Here is a 20,613-nt window from a genome sequence, read left to right as displayed (position 1 = left end):
ACACACACACACACACACACACACACACACACACACACACACACACACAGCAAGATGCATTCCACAAACACAGGAATATGTAGCACACACACACACACACACACACACACACACACACACACACACACACACACACACACACACACACACACACACACACACACACCAAGTATATATCTGCACAACCATGTGAATATGTAACACACACACACACACACACACACACACACACACACACACACGTAGATAAGACAGCTGTATAAATGGATCCTGTGGTCGAGGTGGAATTTGTAGATGGCAGCAAGATAGGCCCGCCAAGACCCGCTCACTGCCACACACAGCATCACATTCCCTGACATTCCTCCTACCTTCGGGAAACGTTCTCGTGTAACTCAAGACGCGAAGAAGCCTGTAACTGACTCACTTAACCATGTAACTGACTAACATTAACGGGTCTGACTCATTTACGCATATAACTGACTCACTTAAGCGCGTAACCGACTCATTTAAGCACGTAACTGACTCATATAGCGTAACTAATTGACTCATTTAGCATGAAACTGACTCACTTAACCATGTAACTGACTCACTTAGCGCATCTATACCTGCTTCACTTTAGCTAACACACAAAGGTGGATATTATTAAGGGATTAAATCATCGTACTCAAGAGGATAAGTCGGTGTACTCAACAAGTCTACAGTCATCGTACTCAGGGAGTTAATTTATGTGTGTGTGTGCGTGTGTGTGTGTGTGTGTGTGTGTGTGTGTATGTGTTTCTTTCTCATTAATATACGTAAGCTTTGTATGTATGATTCAACATTCACTTAATATAAGAGCCTTTAAGACGTAGTTTAAGTAATTTGGTTTTATTTTCTCAGTATTTCCACTTACAAGAAAAAAAGTAACTTGCGATTTCTTAAGTAAGATGAATATTAATCTGTTGAGTACGACGATATTACACTCGCAGGAAATCATCGTACTCAAGGGGTTAAGTCATCGTATTAAAGGGGTTAAATCATCGTATTAAAGGGGTTAAGTCATCGTATTAAAGGGGTTAAATCATCGTATTCAAGGGTTAACAAAACTCATACCAGTTTTCTGTATGTTTGACGACGACGACGACGACGAAGAAGAAGAAGAAGAAGAAGAAGAAGAAACGGCGGTGAATGACAGCTCAAAAAATACAATCTTGGTGACTGTCAGCTGAAAACAATAAAATCTGGGTGAATGACACGTCCAAAACACACCTAAAGACTCACAGCTCAAGAAAAATGCGACTTAGCGACCAACAGATGAAGGAAATAAAGCCTTAGTAATTGTTAACTCAGAAAATACGACCCTTGTGGATGGGAGGTGAAAAGAATTCCACAGAGGTTGAAAGAAAACAAGAGCCGTTGCCTGGAAGTTGAAGAAGAGCAAGAGTTGTTGTCTGCAAGTTGAAGAACAAAGTAAGAGTCTGTATATAAGGTGAAAGAAGAAGCCTCAAGCCGCCGCCTGGAACCTGAAGAACCAGTGATCTTGACCTACATAATGTTGACCTCCAACTCTAAATATGTTGTTAAACTTTATATGTGTGTGTGTGTGTGTTTTTTTTTTTTTAATCAGTGTTGATGCAAGAACGACTAGGCAGGCATAAGGCAGCAGCAGCAAGGAACGCCGCGGCCTCCCTCCTTGGAAAGCCTCCACAAACGAACGATCTGTCACAAGCGAGTCGTCGGTATCTGAAGTTAATTAGGAGAAGGTGCGTCGACAAAGGTGCAGTGACGGGGCGAGAGAGTCTAACAGCAGCAGCGTCGCCCAGACCTACCCAGTGGAGGGTGAGGAACCCCACTGGTAAGTTATTTATCGCGACCACTGGCTGGCGGATTGTTCAACTCCCCGACCTGTGGTCTCCCGGGCCCCAGCTTTATGCCCGCCGTGCCCGCCCACTCTCCCCGCTTTCCTTTCTTCCTCGAGGTGGGTATCTTAGCCAAACACTTATACTCACCCGCAGTAAAACCTCTAAAAGTGCCACTGACGGCGGCCATAACTGTCACGGGCCACTCATAATAGTAATATTTAAAATTCGGTGACTAGGAGTCGCGGGACGAGCAAGGTATTAAGGCATCGAGCAGGAGGACTCTATCGGGTGATTTGTTGGCTGAAAAGTCTGAGTTGCGGTCGTGCCTTTCCGCCCACCCCACAAGGTAACGATCAGCGCCCCGGGTACCTCAGGACACACACTTGGTCCACGACCCTCCACCGTCCACCCAGGAACTTTCTCCTGTCTTCCTTTTAACTCTGTAACAGTTACCTCTACATCCGGGTCTACAAGATAACATGATATCCATGACACTACGCTAACCCAGAAGGGTTACCCGGGAAGATAAGGCAGCTGGTACAGGCGAGGAAGACCCCGAGATTTAACGTCGAAACAATCTGACACGGGGACTTAACCCGGCTGGGACCACCTTGGCCCGACCTGCCATGCTGGTTCTATCTGCAGATAAAGCTATTAAAGAGATAAGCCGGGCCAGCACACTCGCATAGAGATTGCCTCTAATGCGGCAGGGGTGGCGCACAACCTCTGGACCCTTGGCGCGGCCCAAGCCACCTGTACCGGTGATCATCGTCACCGTCTCTTTTTGCTTCAGTCGAGGCCCGATCAACTCCTCCCAGCCTCCCGACCAACACCACACTCATTCATTCATCCTCACTACTAATACAGCAACACCAGGACAGTTACAGTTACAGATACAAAGTACAGTTACAGGGATTTGAAGGCGGTAATAGTTGACAGATTTACTAGAGGGAACACTGGAGGAAAGTCATCAATTGTGGGTCTCTTGCGAGGCTGAGGGAGGCAGGACCCGGCCAGCCCTCACTGGAGGTATGTGGGGAGCTAAAAGAGTTGTTACGGCGTGGGCTTCGCACTTCCAGGGGAGCGAGGGAGGAGGAGGGTAGCAGAGCCGCCGACGACCCGACAAGAAACAAGTGCATATTGCGACCCGTCAAGCTACCCGAAGGCGTGAGGTACCAGAGGACCCCCCCCCCCCACTACCCGCGGTACTTTATGTGGAGAGCCTTACTTAATACCCCTCAAGTTATGGCCACACCTTACTTAACACTACTACTTTATGTGAGACACCTTACTTAACACTACAACTTTATGTGAGACACCTTACTTAACACTACAACTTTATGTGAGACACCTTACTTAACACTACTACTTTATATGAGACACTTTACTTAACACTACTACTTTATGTGAGACACCTTACTTAACACTACTACTTTATGTGAGACACCTTACTTAACACTACAACTTTATGTGAGACACCTTACTTAACACTACTACTTTATGTGAGACACTTTACTTAACACGACTACTTTATGTGAGACACTTTACTTAACACTACTACTTTATGTGAGACGCCTTACTTAACACTACAACTTTATGTGAGACACCTTACTTAACACTACTACTTTATGTAAGACACTTTACTTAACACGACTACTTTATGTGAGACACTTTACTTAACACGACTACTTTATGTGAGACACCTTACTTAACACTACCACTTTTTGTGAGACACCTTACTTAACACTACCACTTTATGTGAGACACCTTACTTAACACTACTACTTTATATGAGACACTTTACTTAACACTACTACTTTATGTGAGACACCTTACTTAACACTACTACTTTATGTGAGACACCTTACTTAACACTACAACTTTATGTGAGACACCTTACTTAACACTACTACTTTATGTGAGACACCTTACTTAACACTACCACTTTTTGTGAGACAATTTACTTAACACGACTACTTTATGTGAGACAACTTACTTAACACTACCACTTTTTGTGAGACACTTTACTTAACACGACTACTTTATGTGAGACACCTTACTTAACACTACCACTTTTTGTGAGACACTTTACTTAACACTACCACTTTTTGTGAGACACTTTACTTAACACGACTACTTTATGTGAGACACCTTACTTAACACTACCACTTTTTGTGAGACACCTTACTTAACACTACCACTTTTTGTGAGACACCTTACTTAACACTACTACTTTATGTGAGACACTTTACTCACTGCCACTACTACTTTATGTGAGACACTTTACTCACTGCCACTACTATAAAGCAGTAACCACTCCTTTAAGGCCAATACTTTACGCCATAACCGTATATGGTTCCTTTAACTTTTGCCTGAATTAAAGTTATAGGTCAAAGTTTATTCTTTAGGTTAGGCTAAGTTAAGCTAGGTTAGAGAAATTACCTAATATTGCTACTTAACACCGCTACTTAACACGCCTACTTAACACGGCTACTTAACACGCCTACTCAACACGAATACTTAACACGCCTACTTAACACGCCTACTTAATACGCCTACTTAACACCGCTACTTAACACCGCTACTTAACACGCCTACTTAACACCGAAGCCTTGGAGAGCTGCTATGGGAGGCAAGCCGTCACCGCCCTTCAGTTTATTGCTAAGACCTGGCGACCACCACCCACGCTTATCTAACCTACCTCCACCTGGCCTCCACACCCTCCACCAGCCCTCCACACCCTCCACCTGACTTCCACACCCTCCACCAGCCCTCCACACCCTTCATTTGGCCTCCACACCCTCCATCCGGCCTCCACACCCTCCATCCGGCCTCCACACTCCATCCGGCTCCACACCTCCAAAAGTTGACCTCGCAGAATAATCCGATACTGCAGGTCTTTGAGGTTTTCAAGAGGTCGGCCTCATAATTCTAAAAAAATCGACCTCTCAGTTACTGGCCACTGGAATCCTGGTTTTGGAGGTCACAGGGTGGAGATTACACACACACACACACACACACACACACACACACACACACACACACACACCCTTCCCTCTGGCTGTGTTGAGACTACCAGAGAGGCCGGTGTTGTATATAGAGGTCACGAGAGGTTAAACTAAGGGAGGTCAGGATTAAAGGATTATAGACAAGCCATCCTACGTCATCCTAAGCCTACATGCTCCTGGATTACGATAATATCCTTCAGTCTTGCACATATCCTGACGCTAATCCTACGAGGAGGTAGGGGTAGAGGGGGTGGGGGGGGGTTGTCAAAACGAGAATTCCTACAGGATTTTTTACGTCAATCCCACACACGAACGTCACTATAGGCACAAGGCATGCGAACGTTCGTCTAACTTTAGCATAAATAAGATTGTGGTAAAGAATGCCTGCTGGCGTTGCTGTTCGCTTTTGCTGGCGGAGATTTGATAGTGAAGAAGGCTGGGGAAAGGTGGCCTCTCTCTCTCTCTCTCTCTCTCTCTCTCTCCTTTTCTGTTCCTCTTTCTTTCATTCTTTCTGTTCTTCCCTCCCTCTCTCTCTCTCTGCTCTTCTCCTTCCCTCTCTCTGTCTCTCTTACCCCCTCTCTCCAGTTACCCTCCTGCCCCCTCCACAAACCCCTCAGCTCAGGCCAAAGAGAAACTACCGTCCGCTCTTGTGTCCTAATTGGCTATTCATTCCTCGTCTTGCATTCTGATTGGTTAAGTCTGAAATATCATGTCCTAATTGGCTATTCACCCCCCCGTCGGGCATTCTGATTGGCTGAACTTAAATCACCGCGTCCTAATTGGTTATTGACTTTCCATTCGGGTTTCTGATAGGTTAAGTAATAATTCTTCTTCTAATTGGCTCATTATGGGTCTTGATTGGTTAGTCATTCCTCATTAAGTGTCCTGATTGGTTAAATCTAATAAATCGTGTCCTAATTGGCTAATCTTATACCCCGATTCACTTCCCGTCGAGCTTTCTGATTGGCTGACGCTAATCCGCACCTTATAATTGACCTTGACCTTATCTCCAATCCCTCCCTCTGCCTCTTCAATCACCCACTTCCCTCCTCTCCAATCCCTAACATCCACAACCCCCCCACCTACACAAAGACCCTCACTCACTCCTCTCCCCCCCTCCCCGACCATGACAGCTCACCTCATAAATACAGCTTAATCAACAAAATGAAACTCCAAAATCGTTCACTTCCGGCGTGCCAATACCCGCCTTCTTCAAGTGGCACTACAGGAGAGTATAATAGTGCCACAGTGCCAGTGATAAGTGTCTGGGCAATTACAGAGGCGGGGTAGTGAGTGATGTTGAAGTGGAAGGGAAGTAACACAGTGGTGGGGGAAGTGACGGGGAATTTTGAATAGATATAGGAAAAAAACCAAGAGAAATGGCCCTGTTTTGGTAGGGAAGTAATAAAGTGACGGGGGGGGGAAGTGGCGGGGAAAGTAACACAGGTGGAGTTAAGTGGTAGGGAGAAGAGGTAATGGTGATAAGATGTTGAAATGTTACATGAAGTGGCATAGGGGGGGGACGTAAGTGACGGGGAAGTAGTGGTATAGAGACGGGGTAGTAGCGGGGTAGTGGCATAGGTGGGACGTAAGTAACGGGGAAGTAGTGGCATAGAGACGGGGTAATAACGGGGAAGTGGCCACATAGGAGAGGTAAGATGGTATACTTAAAGTGGCATTGCAAGGGTGAGGAAGTGGCAAGGGAAAGTGGCAAGGGGAAGTAGCAAGAGTGAGTGGGTAATAAATGGCCATATAGTGATTCGAGTTGTAGAAGAAGAAAGGGAGGAGAGGAGGAAGAGTAAAAGGAGGAGGAGGAGAAAGAAAAGGAAGGTTAAGAGGAAAAGAGAGGAGGAGGAGAGGGAGGACGAAGAGAAGGAGGATAAGAGGTAAGAGTAACAGAAAGGAGGAGGTGGTGGAAGAAGAGGAGAGGTAAGAGGAAGAGGAGGAACATAAGAGAGAGAACTGGTAGTGTCATATCAAGGTGCTGGCTGCTGCTAGTGGTAGTGTCATAAAAGTGCCACTCACACCCCTCCCTCCCTCTCCCTTGACACATCTATGGCCCTATGTGACCCTGGCAGCACTTGACCTCAGGAGTGCCTAAGGTCAAGGCGGCGACTCCTTGAAGTAAGTAACTCGCCCCCCTCCCTACCCCTCCTTAGCCACTTATAACCCCACCTGCTGTACCTCACGGCGCCCCCTGGAGGAGAAGCTGAAGGAGGAGGAGGAGGTGGTCTTCATAAGGTACCCCCCAAGGCTTCTCCTAGTCGTCCTCCTATGGTCTCCGGCGCCTTTTGTGGACTACATCGTCTCCGTCTACCCTCAAGGTCCTCTCCTACAATGACCTCAAGACCTCATCTGGGTTCTCCTCTTGGGGGTCTTGACCTCTCTGTGACCTCTATATCGCTTTCCTGTGATACCTAGGGCCTTCCTTTAGCACCTATGGCCTTGTTATGGTTCCTAAGACCGCGGTAGCTTCATGCATTATACTTCAATACTCATTTTAGTTTTTCAAGGACACCATAATTTTGATCTCTCTCTCCCCCTGGTACACCGTGACGACCATCTGGTAGACACGACACACTATGAAGGTCCACCGTGACGACCATCTGGTAGACACGACACACTATGAAGGTCCCGTAAGAGCGGCCACCACTGTTTATTTACCTTCGGTTTTTCTCACCTGTGTGACGCAATGTTCCTCCTCTCACCCTATACCTGTCTGGTTGGTGATTGGCTCATCAGAAATACACGAATTAAATGATTGGCTGATCAGTAATGAATTAATTAGTGGTTGACTGAGGGGTGATTGACACCTCCGAGCTGAATCTATGTCGTCTTGAGTTGATCGACTCCCTAAACAATGTGGCCAAGGTTGTGTGCTTATTATTAGAAGTGTGGCCTTGTGTGGCACCTGTGGCCTTGTGTGGCACCTGTGGTCTTCTATAGCATATGGCCCTCTATGGCACAGCCTTTCTGACTTGTAGCTGCTTACCTGACGCCCCTAAGCCAGGCTAGATAACTGCGGTCTAGACCAGCCGGTGTGGCAGGACTTGAGCCAGTGTGGTGCCGACTGGTCACGTCCTGGTCTACGATTTACAACCAACACCTGCGTCCGTTTATCCGCCCGTCCGTCTGTCTGTCGCTAACACCAGTGCCACCACTCCGGGGGCCTCTCTGGGGAAGGTGCCACTACCAACACCTCCCCCCGACCATCTTACACCTCTTCCTTTACATCAACACCTTCATAACCGCCTCCTTACACTCCCTTACACCTCCTTACACCCTCTTCCTCCCACCCCCTCTCACATTCTTCATCTCCTTCCCCTACACCTTCACCCCCTCTTTCCATCCCACATTATCTCCCCAACAGATTCTCCCCCTCTCCACCCCCATCACATTCTCCCCCTCTCCATCCCTCCATCACATTCTCCCCCTCTCCACCCCTCCATCACATTCTCCCCCTCTCCCCCCCATCATCTTCCCAACACTTATTCTCTAGATGGAATATGAGATCCTCCCCAAACCTACTTGAGGATCTTCTGGGGGTCTTCATATGATCAGCCCAGTCGCTCATCGGTCCACTACCTACAACCAACCACAACCACCACACCTAACCACAACCACCTAACCTAACCAAACCAACCTAACCAAACACAACCTAACCAACCAAACCAACCAAACCCCTATAACCCAACCAAAACCTAACCTAACCCCTAACCAAACCTAACCATAACCAAACCAACCCTAACCTAACCTAACCTAACCTAACCCTAACCAAACCCTAACCAAACCTAACCTATCTCCAACCCTAACCTAACCTCAACCACCAAACCTCCCCCAAACCTCCGGGAGATCATTGATACTTTGGAAGATCTTCATATAGTCCTCTAGATAAATAATTTACCGTGAGAAACATTACTAGAGGGAGGAATCACACTGTCAGAAACATTACGTGAGACAACGACACTGACAGAGACTAGCCGGGATCTCTACCCTCCTATAACTGCCCTGACACTACCTAAGCTAGTTTAAGCCTGCCCTACTCTACCCTACCCTGCCCTACCCTACTCCCAGGCTGCCCTTGAGATGCCCTGGGTCGGTCTTTGTTGCCAAGTTGATCACATTTACCCCAAATCAATCTATAGTGCCCCAAGCCGTTCCTACCTGCTCCCAAGCCGTTCCTACCTACTCCCAAGCCGTTCCTCTACTCCCAGCCGTTCCTACCTACTCCCAAGCCGTTCTACTTACTCCCAAGCCGTTCCTACTTACTCCCAAGCCGTTCCTACCTACTCCCAAGCGGTTCCTACTTACTCCCAAGCCGTTCCTACCTACTCCCAAGCCGTTCACCTACCCCCAAGTCGTTCCCTAACTACCCCCAAGCCGTTCCTACCAGCCCAAAGCGTTCCTACCAGCCAGCCAGTTCCTACCAGCCCATTCCTACCTACCCCAGTCGTTCCTACCTGCCCAATTTAAGACGTTCACCGCCCCCAAGACGTTCTACCAGCCCCAGACGCCTACCAGCCAGACGTTCCTACCAGCCCCAAATAATTCACAGCCGATGATGAAACGTCACAGCTGACACACAAGTATTTTCACTTGTTTTTAAATAGCACAGTCAGCTATTAGGTGAACTCCGCTTAATAGACTATCTCCTTTAATGAGCTAATTGGCAGTAGTTCTAACTAAAGCTGCTGTAATACCCCACCATTATAACCAAGGTGATTAGATAAATTACCAATATTATCCTAAATTGCATACACAAGACTTAACTGACTCACTTTTTTCGGTAATATTTCCAAACTCTTGTTCTTGAGTCCTGGAAATACTGTGTTACATCCAGCTTCTATATCATCCCTCGCCTTATTTCTCCAGGATAGGGTTGTCACGTCATGTTCCTGTCACCAGTAATATCCTGTAACTTCCCCATGATAGCTACCGGCACCTGACGTGGCAACAGAGGCAGCTGGATAGTCGTCAGTCTACGTCCTTCACCTTCCATGTTTACACTGAACAAATGGAACACCGCCCCCCCACTGCCCCCTATTTTATTTCGTTGATCGACTGTGGCTTCGGCTTGCCTTTCACTCTTTTATTAATTAGAATATAAACCAAACATAATTTACACGTTTATACTGAAGTGTTTTGGGTATTATAATCAGTAACAATCATCTGAGAGTGATAAGGGAGCCATACGTTTCGAAAAAAATGCTTTGGTTATTATCGTAGTCGTACTAACCACCTGTTAGGTTCAGGTTGGCGGTACTGTTACGAATGATGCCTCAAGTAAACCTGCACTACAATTGTTTCAGAAGGAGGTAAAGTTCAAAGGCAGGGATGGTGATAGTGGATGAGTAGTGTGTTGTGGCGTAAGGTCATACCACAGTAGAGTGAAGGGAGGTTTTGTGTTGTGTTGTAAGGTCAGATCACAGCAAGGTGCAGCGTGGGTATAGAGGCTGTGTTGTGTCATCAGCTCACAGCATGACAAAAAAAAAGGGTTGTAGAGACTTACCACGACCTTCTAGTGGAGAGAGGCCCAGGTGAGGCCTGGGGGGAGGTGTGGAGGGACTGGTAGAGGTGCTCCATGTAGGGGGGGATGCGGTAGGGGGGGTGGGGCCGGGAGCTCCCCGGGAGGTACCCAGGGGCGCCGCGCCCAGTCTCCCGCCCACCAGGGGAGACAACTCTAGTGACAGCTCCACTCACGCCCAGCCTAAGGAAGACAAAACTCTGGTTAACACACATACATATAACACCTTCATACAGTAATAAACATAATATAAAACGAATACATAAGTTATATAAAGAACACGTCATATAAAGTGTCTACCATATAAGTTATAAGAGTTAGAGGCTTTATTTAGTCATTTAGTGAACGGATGAACAGCACGCCTGAGATGGATGACCTGAACAAGCTCTTTGGTCAGCCTCCGTCCACGTTCATATATCACCCGTCGCCATTGTCTCGCGGGGTGTCGAACGGAGGTCCTCGACATGTTAAGTTAGTTTACTGGTGAGGTGTGGTGAGGTATGTTTGGTTGGCGCCGGTGTTCCCCAAGGTCCAGGGACCAGTTGCTGGGTCCTTTTCTGTTCTTATACACCAACGATAAGAAGCAAGACTCGAGGGTAAATAACATATGCCTCTGCTAAGACTCTGAGATCATTATACAGAGTTACTTAACAATGTGTACAGTAGAGAGAGTAAACCAGACAGACAGACAAATATTACTGTATTTATTTGTTAGGTGAACGAATATATTTATTTTTTTAATATCGTCAGAAAGTTGATGAATGGACAGAGAGTCGAGGCAGAAGAGTGTTGGAGTATACGATGGGCAGAGTGATGATGATGATGATGATGATGATGGTAAGTCCTTCAACAACAGTGGATTGATACAGATTGATGATGATGATGATGATGATAAAGCCTTCAACAGCAGTGATACAAGTTGATATGATGATGGTGATGATAATGATGATGGTGAATAATGTTACTTTTTTAGGAAGAAATAAACTAGAGTGATGGTGTAAGTGTAGTGGGTTACCTTGGCCACGGTGTGAGGATGAGGGTTGCCAGCTGCCAAGAGCAACAGACAGGTTGATCACAAGATCACGGGGGTTCGAACGGTTTTGGCCCTGTACTGAGACACCGAACCACCAGCCAACACCAGACCACACCAGACCCACATCAGGACCAGACCAGACCCACACCAGACCTAACCTAACCTAACCTAACCCACGGTTCTCAACGAAAACGGACAAAATGGCGTCAAAACTGGACTGTGCCTTTACCATCTAATTGGCTCAAAGTGTGTGTGTGTGTGTGTGTGTGTGTGTGTGTGTATTCCACCATTTATGTCTGTCAATATGTGCAACTTGTCCTTCACTGTGTACGTCTTTCTCTCTAGGGTATGTGTGTGTACGTGCCTATATGTGTAATACTTATGCATGTGTGTACATGTGTGTGTGTGTACAGAACCGTCAGAGAGGAGGGCAGATGGGTCGCGGGTGAGTGAGGTGTGTTTGTTTACATCGGCCAGCTGTTAGGAGCACCTCCCTCCCTCCTCACCCCCCCCACCGGCCCCGTCCCAGCTGAGTGCCTCGACTCATCCAGCCGTCCCTCCCTCCTTCCTTCCTTCCTCCCTCCTTCCCTCCCTCCCTTCTTCCTTCCCCCCTCCTCCCTTCTTCCTTCCCTCCCAGGCTACCCGCATAACTGGCAATATGTACGTGATTGGCTGCTAGTACGTGATTGGCTGCTCGTACGTGATTGGCTGCTCGTACGTGATTGGCTGCTCGTACGTGATTGGCTACTCGTACGTGACTGAATACTCTTAGATTCCAATACTTATCGATATATTTACTTCCTGTCAATGATTATACCGTACGTGAGTAAAATATTCGTCCGTGAAAATCAATCCATTACACTGTGTACGTGAATAACTGTTAGTACGTGATCACACTCTATTTTAATCTGTCTTATGATAAATATTTATTATAATTACCATTTAACTCTGATCAATAACTGTACTATAATTAATTTACTATAAGATCCCATCTATTTAATTGTATAATCCCAGAACCAATTAGAGGGAATATTAATTGAGTCATGTGGTGTCCGTGCTGTCCGTGGTTCTGTACTTAGTGATGTATGTACGTGATTGTTTTGATATATGACATATAGGTACTATATTACCCTTCCCACGAGCTGCTATCATCATCATCATCATCATCATCATCATCACCATCATCATCACCATCACCACCACCACCACCACCACCCCACCACCACCACCACAACTCGAGTCACTTTCACCAACCACCATTATCACCATCGGCGTCACCATCATTTTTCTTGAGGAGGAGACAGCAAGAGAGGGTGTTTATTAAGCACCATGAGAAGGCATCATCCCTACCATTGTCTGCCATGAACAATGGTAGCCGCGTCAACCACCATCACCATCATCCCAAACACTTACTCATTCACTCACTCGACACACTCACTCCTCGACCTCACTCCTCCATACTCAAACACTACCAACCATACGCTATCACCATACATTATCACTATCATCACCACTATCATCATTTACATATTATAAGGTATCACCACCACCACCACCACACCCTATCACCACAACTACCACCACCACCCACAACTACCACCACCACCACCACCACCACCACCACCACAACTACCACCACCACCACCACCACCACCACCACTATTACAACTATCACCCCACCAACATTACCATCACCCTCTTCCTCCTCCCTCCCCTTCCTCCTCCTCTAGAGATCTCCCCTCCCCTTCTCCTCCCCCTCAAGAATGGGAGACCCATCCTCTGTCAACATAGAGGAAATAACTGCAGTTGCTGAAGAGACACCCTTTCTTTTCCTCCTCCCTACCTTCCCCTCCCCTTTCTCCACCCTTCCTTCTCCCTACCTTCCCTCCTTCCTCCACCCTTCCTTCCCTCCCCCCCTCTCTTCCTTTCCTTCCCTAGCTAGAATAAATCCCCCTCCCCTTCATTCCTTTGTTGAGACTCCCCTTCCCCCCACTCAGCTTGAAGATCTCCCTTCCCTTTCTCCTTCTCTTCCCCCAATTTGGAGATCTCCTCTTCCACCTCCAACTTCTCCTCCTCAGTTTGGAGACCCCCTCCCCTCTCTTCTTCTCCTCCCCAGCTTGGGAGGCTCTATCTCCTCCCCCTCCCAACTCCCCCCTTCCCTCCCCCAGAAGCAGGCGATAGGATACCATGCAGACGAGGAGAGTGAAAGACGGTATGCACTCAAGATGATGATGACCTCTCCTTCCCTTCCCCTCTCCTCCCCTACCCCTTCCAACCCCCACCTCTGCCACCCCTCCCCATAACATGAAGAACCTCCCTCCCCCCCGCCCCCCCCAGCTCAGGTGTCTCCAGGCGGCGTCTCAACCAAACAAACAACCAGCTACTGAAAATACACAGACGACACATGTGGGGCGCTGTATTGCCCTGACCGTCTCCCTCCTTCCCCTCCCTCATACCCTTACCCTCCTCCCCTCCTTATACCCCCCCTTACCCTCGTCCCCTCCTTATACCCCTTACCTCTCCTCATACCCCTTACCCTCGTCCCCCTCCTTATACCCCATTACCCTCTCCTCCTAACCCCTTTAGCTTCCCCTCATACCCCCTCCTTCTTTCCCTTACCACTCATACTTCCCCCTCTCCTTGTATCTCTCTCCTCCCTCATACATCTACCTCTTTCTCTCTCTCTCTCCCTTTTCCCTCACCCTTAACCTCACCTCCCTTCGCCCTATCCAACTCCCCCCCAACCTCTCCTCCTAACCCCTCCCCAAATCTCCCTCCCCTAACCCCACCCCCTCTTACCCCAAACTTCCGCTCTTATAGTTAAGTTTGTCTGTTGGTCTGAGTGTTGCTCTTAGAGGCCTGAGTGTTGGTCTGAGTGTTGCTCTTGAGGTCTGAGTGTAGACCTGAATGTTGGTCTGAGTGTTGGTCTGAGGTTGCTCTTGAGGCCTGAGGTTGGTCTGAGGTGCTCTCGAGTGTGGTCTGAGTGTTGAGGCCTGGTGTTGGTCTGATTGTTGCTCTTGAGGTCTAGTGTAGACCTGAATGTTGGTCTGAGTGTTGGTCTGGGTTGCTCTTGGTCTGAGTGTTGACCTGAGTGTTGGCCTGTGTGTTGGTCTGAGTGTTGCTCTTGAGGTCTGGTGTTGACCTGAGTGTTGCCTGGTGTTGGTCTGAGTGTTGCTTGAGTGTTGGTCTGAGTGTTGACCTGAGTGTTGGACCTGAGTGTTGGTCTGGTGTTGGTCTGAGTGTTGGTCTGAGTGCTAGTCTTGAGGTCTGGTGTTGACCTGAGTGTTGGTCTGAGGTTGCTCTTGAGGTCGTGTTGACCTGGTGTTGACCTGAGTGTTGACCTGAGTGTTGGTCTGAGTGTTGGTCTGAGTGTTGGTCTGAGTGCTAGTCTTGAGGTCTGAGTGTTGACCTGAACCCATATGAACCTACAAATTACCAAACAAACAACAAGTAATCTCTATATCCATAACCCAGTTGTGGGGAATAAAGAAATTGTACGTGCCGTGGTGTCCTTGTCCGTAGATCTGTCCTTAGTGTACGTGATAACTCTTGAAGGAATGGACGGATTGTGTTGAAAGTTGAGCCAGATATTGTTCGTACCAAGAGCCCAGAGTGAGTCAATTATTGTCATTATCCGATTTAATTTGACGATTTGGCGGCCATTTTTGCTGCTATTTTGGGTTAGTTTAGGTTAGGTTAGTTTAGGTTGGATTATGTTAGGTGAGATTAAGTTAGGTGAGATTAAGTTAGGTGAGGTTAAATTAGGCTAGGTTTGGTTATGTTAAGTAGAATTTCGTTAGATTAAGTTAAGTTCAGGGTAGAGTTAGGTTAGATTAGCTTAAGTGCGGTGGTGATGAAAAGACTACTACTACTACTACTACTACTACTAATACTACTACTACTACTACTAACTCCTTGTCCACTCCATTCACAAGAAAACTCTCCACTTAAGTCTTTCCATTCACAAAACCACAATGTTTACATTGACAGCAGCGCCTCAAGCGGCTAACACTGTACCTGACCGCTCAACACACACTCTAGTTTGCTCAGTAAATGGAGGACGTTTGCTCAAGACTCCTACCCGTCTCCTGAACACACACACACACACACACACCTGACAGGTAAGTAACCAACACCCACACTTTATCTTGAGATGGTGAGGTGGCCATTGTGTTTTTTTTTTTGCTCTGTTGCATTCTTCTTTTATTTTATTTCTTTCTTCTTTTTTCTTCTGCTTCATTTCCTTCTTCGTTTTCTTCTTCTTCACATTATTTCTCTTCCTTTGCTTTTATTTATTTCTTCTTCTTCTTCTTCTTCTTCTTCTTCTTCTATATACAACAAAATGCATCTACCTAATAATCCGTTAACATATTTTGCATAATGTATAATACAACCTGTATATTGTATTATCACCTGTAGAAAACCTGTATACTGTATAGCTACTGTATACCTAACCATTTGAGGTCTAAATCAATCTATTGGAGGATATACATGGGGTGCACAATAAACTAGCCGCCACTCTTATTGCCAACATTGAAGCTAGTCTGGAATGAGGTTAGGTTAGGTTTGGTTAGGTTAGGTCACCCCCATTACTTCTCCACCCCACAACATACAATTACCCTCCCACTCTCCTCTCCCCACTCCAACACCACCTCTTCCACCCCACAACACATAATCTCCCTCCCATTCCTGCCCTCCCCACTACCTTATCCACCCCCCACAACACATAGACAGATTCCTTCCCTCTTCTTCCCTCTCCCCAATACACAGATTATCTCCCTCCCCCTTCTCCTCTCCCCACTCCGACACCTCTTCCACCCCACAACACCCCCCCCTCTCCCCTCTCCCCTCTCCCCTCCATTGTGAGGAGATTAACGCGCTCTGCTGTAATTTACGAGTGTGTCTGTGCGTGAGTATATTAAGAGGCGCCCTGATATCGCTGTTTGTTCTGGCTCAATAAATTAGTGAGCCGAGAGGGTTACCCCACTCAACCCTAGCTGTCTCACGGCCATGCCTCCTCCTTCATTCACCACCACTACCACCACCACTCATGCTTTATAGATGTCTCATAGCCACTTCCTACCTTCATTCACCACCACTATCACCACTACCTACCACCTACTACCACCACCTACCACCACACAAAAGATAGATACATCGGTGTTCCTTGATTTGGTAATGTTTTCACCACCATTGCGTCCAGAAAAGTGGAAATATAAGTTGCACCATTCTGTTTAGGGAACTTTCATTGGGTCTTCTTAACAACCTTACGCCATCACGAACATGAAAGAGGAGATAGAGTGGTGTAAGCGCCATTATATTCACGAAGTATATAATCTTATTTAATACTTTACGCCATAATACCTCTTAATGCCACCATACAAAGGGATAGTAATGTTAGAACGCCATACACTTTGGTTCTCAGAGGCTAACACCATCAACACCATCAATATCATCCACACCATTAACACCATCAACACCATAATACCAAGAACTTGAAACAACTTCACAAGCTGCCTCTGCACCATTATAGTGGCTCGGAACGTCTTAATCAGCGACCCCAAGAGAGAGAAAGAAAGAAAGAAAGAAAGAGAGAGAGAGAGAGAGAGAGAGAGAGAGAGAGAGAGAGAGAGAGAGAGAGAGAGAATAAATATCATAGAGACAGAACTAACACCAATAACGCCATTGAAAAATCACTATAGACAAAAAAAAAAACACTAACACCACCACTACAAGCACCACTAACACCACACAACTAGAAACCACTATCACACACAAACACATGGGCCAGACAGTACAAGCCACCATCACAAGCAGCACAGAACCAACCATCTTAGAGGCAGTTAACAACCATCCGAGAGACAGTTAACACACAGCTAAAGTTACATGACTGCAGTTGACTGACATATCAACACAGTATCTCTCATAGTTTAGTGGTTAAAGTCTCCTCTGGCTTTCGTCTTGTCTGTCTACGTTAAAGCCGTTCATGCCAGTGTATTGTAAGGGGAATTATCGGTATAGTTGAGGTGGATCTAGTACCGAACCCTGAATCCGAGACCCCGAAGCCTGAATCTGAGATCCCGAACCTTGAATCCGAGACACCGAACCCTGAATCCGAGATGCCGAACCCTGAATCCGAGACATCGAACCCTGAATCCGAGACACCGAACCCTGAATCCGAGACCCCGAACCCTGAACCCGAGACGCTGAACCCTGAACCCTGAACCCGAGACCAAAGCCGAGACTGAGATCGAATCCGTATCTTAAATTGAATCCGGATTATAGAGGTTTCACATTGAACACGCGGATTTGGTTTAGGTTAGGTTTAGTTTGGTTAGGTTTAGTTGGGTTAGGCTAGGTTAAGTTAGGGGTACGTTGGCTTAGTTTAAGTTTAAATTAGGTCATTAGAAGTGTTAAACCATCGTCTTCAAAAAGTTAAAACATCGTGGTCAAAGGGTTAAACCATCGTCTTGTTAAACCATCATCATCAAAGGGTTAAACCATCCTCCTCAAAGGGTTAAAACATCGTCCTCAAAGGGTTAAACCATCGTCTTGTTAAACCATCATCATCAAAGGGTTAAACCATCCTCCTCAAAGGGTTAAACCATCCTCCTCAAAGGGTTAAACCATCGTCTTGTTAAACCATCATCATCAAAGGGTTAAACCATCCTCCTCAAAGGGTTAAACCATCCTCCTCAAAGGGTTAAACCATCGTCTTGTTAAACCATCATCATCAAAGGGTTAAACCATCCTCCTCAAAGGGTTAAAACATCGTCCTCAAAGGGTTAAACCATCCTCCTCAAAGGGTTAAACCATCGTCCTCACAGGGTTCATTCCGATATTAAACGAACACCAAAGTACAGATAGTTTTTTTGAGAGGCTTGTACTAACGAACATACACTATAGCTAACATGTTACTACGATAGGGAGGAAGGTTGATACGATATGAGAAGAGAATTTAATAGGTGATATTTGTTTATATCTAGAGGATAAATGTGTGTGTGTGTGTGTGTGTGTGTGTGTGTGTGTGTGTGTGTGTGTGTGCCGCATTTTCTTGTCTCGAAGTTTCCCTTTCTCTTGAGTCACCCCGAGCAAAGAAGCAAGGATAGATAGATAGATATATAGATAGATAGATAGATAGATAGATAGATAGATAGATAGATAGATAGATAGATAGATAGATAGATAGATAGAACAACACAATCACTAATAATTGCTTTAAAAATATATTTACCAGTGACCACAACACGTGAACCACCACCACACTCCCAGTATCTACGAACCTGCCCACACATCACCGCCTTATCATGGGAGTTAAATGTTGTGGCAGAGGTGTAATTAACATGTTAATACGATCTGCCGCAACATAAATCGTGGGCTAACATGAGAAATTAACGGGTCAACGGGAGGCGTGTGAGGGAGGTGGTGAGGCGGGCGGTGGCAAGAGGGAGCACATCTCGGGCTGCCGCAAAAGGCCCGATATTCCCCACTTTCCGATAAGCGGCGTCCCTGTTATGAAATTATTAATGATGACTACCACACAAAGGACAACGAAGGACGCGCGGCCTGAACAGCAGCAGCAGCAGCAGCAGCGTCCTGTGTGTGGCTGTCGACCCACAAGTCCGTGAAGGAATTTCTGGAGTCCTACTGAGCCGACGGTCCTAAACTCGCATTCCTGGGGTCCTGCGCGCCGTCCAGAATTGTATCAACAGTTCCCGCCCCGAAAACTTGTCCTAACTAATGAGTCCTGTGTTGTTTTTTGCTTAGAATTGTTAATAGACGTCAAGGGTCGAGGAATATGTACGGAACGAGGCGATCAGATAAGGTGGGGGGGAGACGGTCAGGACGCCTACAGAGATGACAAACGAAGACTCATCTCAACTTCCAGGGTGACGCCTCTAGGTAAACAAAGACGATTAGTAACAAGCGCGAACCGCCACTCTCCTTTTTTTTTTTGTTCTTGCTGAGTAACTAATGTACATCCACTTGTTTTTTCGTGTGGTGATACATTTGTTCTCAAGCTGCTTTTTTCTTCACAGACAGACGACTAGAACGATGATGAATGGGACTCACTTCAGCCTCTAGGAATACAGGTAGCCATCACCAGGAAAGATTACACACGTAACCTCATATGGCGGCGATAAGATCCTCAAACACTCTTGTATGTTTTCTTTTGTTTTCTGCGCCGATATATTTGTTCTGACACAGCTTTCTCCTGTCTGGTAGACGCCTAGACACAAGACAAATGTAACCCATCTCAGGCCACTACGATGACTAGCAGGTAAACATCACCCGATAGAGATTAAAACAGACACAACCTATAGCCATCACACTGCCAGGGTTAACACACTCACACGTCTTGTTGTCCCCGGAGCTTTTTTGCACTATAGGGGAGAACATAGACGTGTAAAATGATGACAAGAGTGAGTAGAGAACAGCCTTCGTGCAGATAGTTCTATGGCACATAGTCTCTACCTCATAACTAAAGAACAACACATCCAATTTGACTGACTTACCCTACGACACAAAGATGGATTCTGAAAAAATGATTCCTCTTTAGTCAAAGCCAAAACACAACATCCAAAATGGCGTTAAAATTTTACTGAGACTTTATAACTTAAAAAAAAAATCCCTCACAGGTCCACCAGTTAGATAAAATAAACATGTAAAAGTCTTTGTAAATTCGGATTCCAAATTACTTTTTTTTTACAGTTATGAGGATTTTTATTTTTATTTTTTTTATACGTGAGCATCTTGGAGAATCGCTAACGTGTGTGTAATGAAATACGACTCATAAATGACGATCAAAAGTACTACTCTTCCCTACTACTATCACGACTACTCCCACTACTACCACCGTAAAACAATTGATATTTACTACCACTACCATTACTACCACCACTACGATCCTTACTACCACCACTACACTACCACCCTAGAAAACGAAACATCTATAACCACTACTACCACTTCTATCCCTACCACCAAATAATGACCACAGGTGTATTTAATCACAGGTGTATAATGACCACAGGTGTATATAATCACAGGTGTATAATGACCACAGGTGTATAATGACCACAGGTGTATAATGACCACAGGTGTATAATGATCTATAATGAAGAGAAGGTAATTTAGGGTCGAGTCATCCACACACACGCACAAACACAATGGCCGGCTGGATATGATGGTAGCTCCTTCAATGAA

General features: G+C 46.2%; 1 protein-coding gene across 1 annotated transcript in view; it reads right to left on the bottom strand.

The window, feature by feature from the left end:
• LOC121862197 (transcriptional activator cubitus interruptus-like) overlaps positions 1-10,461 on the bottom strand; it is a 61,100-nt gene extending 50,639 nt beyond the window's left edge. The window contains exon 1 of the mRNA XM_042360295.1: positions 10,359-10,461. The gene's annotated coding sequence lies outside the window, so the exon portion shown is untranslated. The remainder of the gene's footprint in view (positions 1-10,358) is intronic.
• Between the last annotated feature and the right edge of the window lie 10,152 nt (positions 10,462-20,613).

This window comes from Homarus americanus, unplaced genomic scaffold, assembly GCF_018991925.1.
Source record: "Homarus americanus isolate GMGI-L3 unplaced genomic scaffold, GMGI_Hamer_2.0 scaffold40248, whole genome shotgun sequence".
Lineage (NCBI taxonomy): Eukaryota > Metazoa > Arthropoda > Malacostraca > Decapoda > Nephropidae > Homarus > Homarus americanus.
Note: the sequence above shows the minus strand (reverse complement) of the source record. Positions and strands in the feature narration are given on the sequence as shown.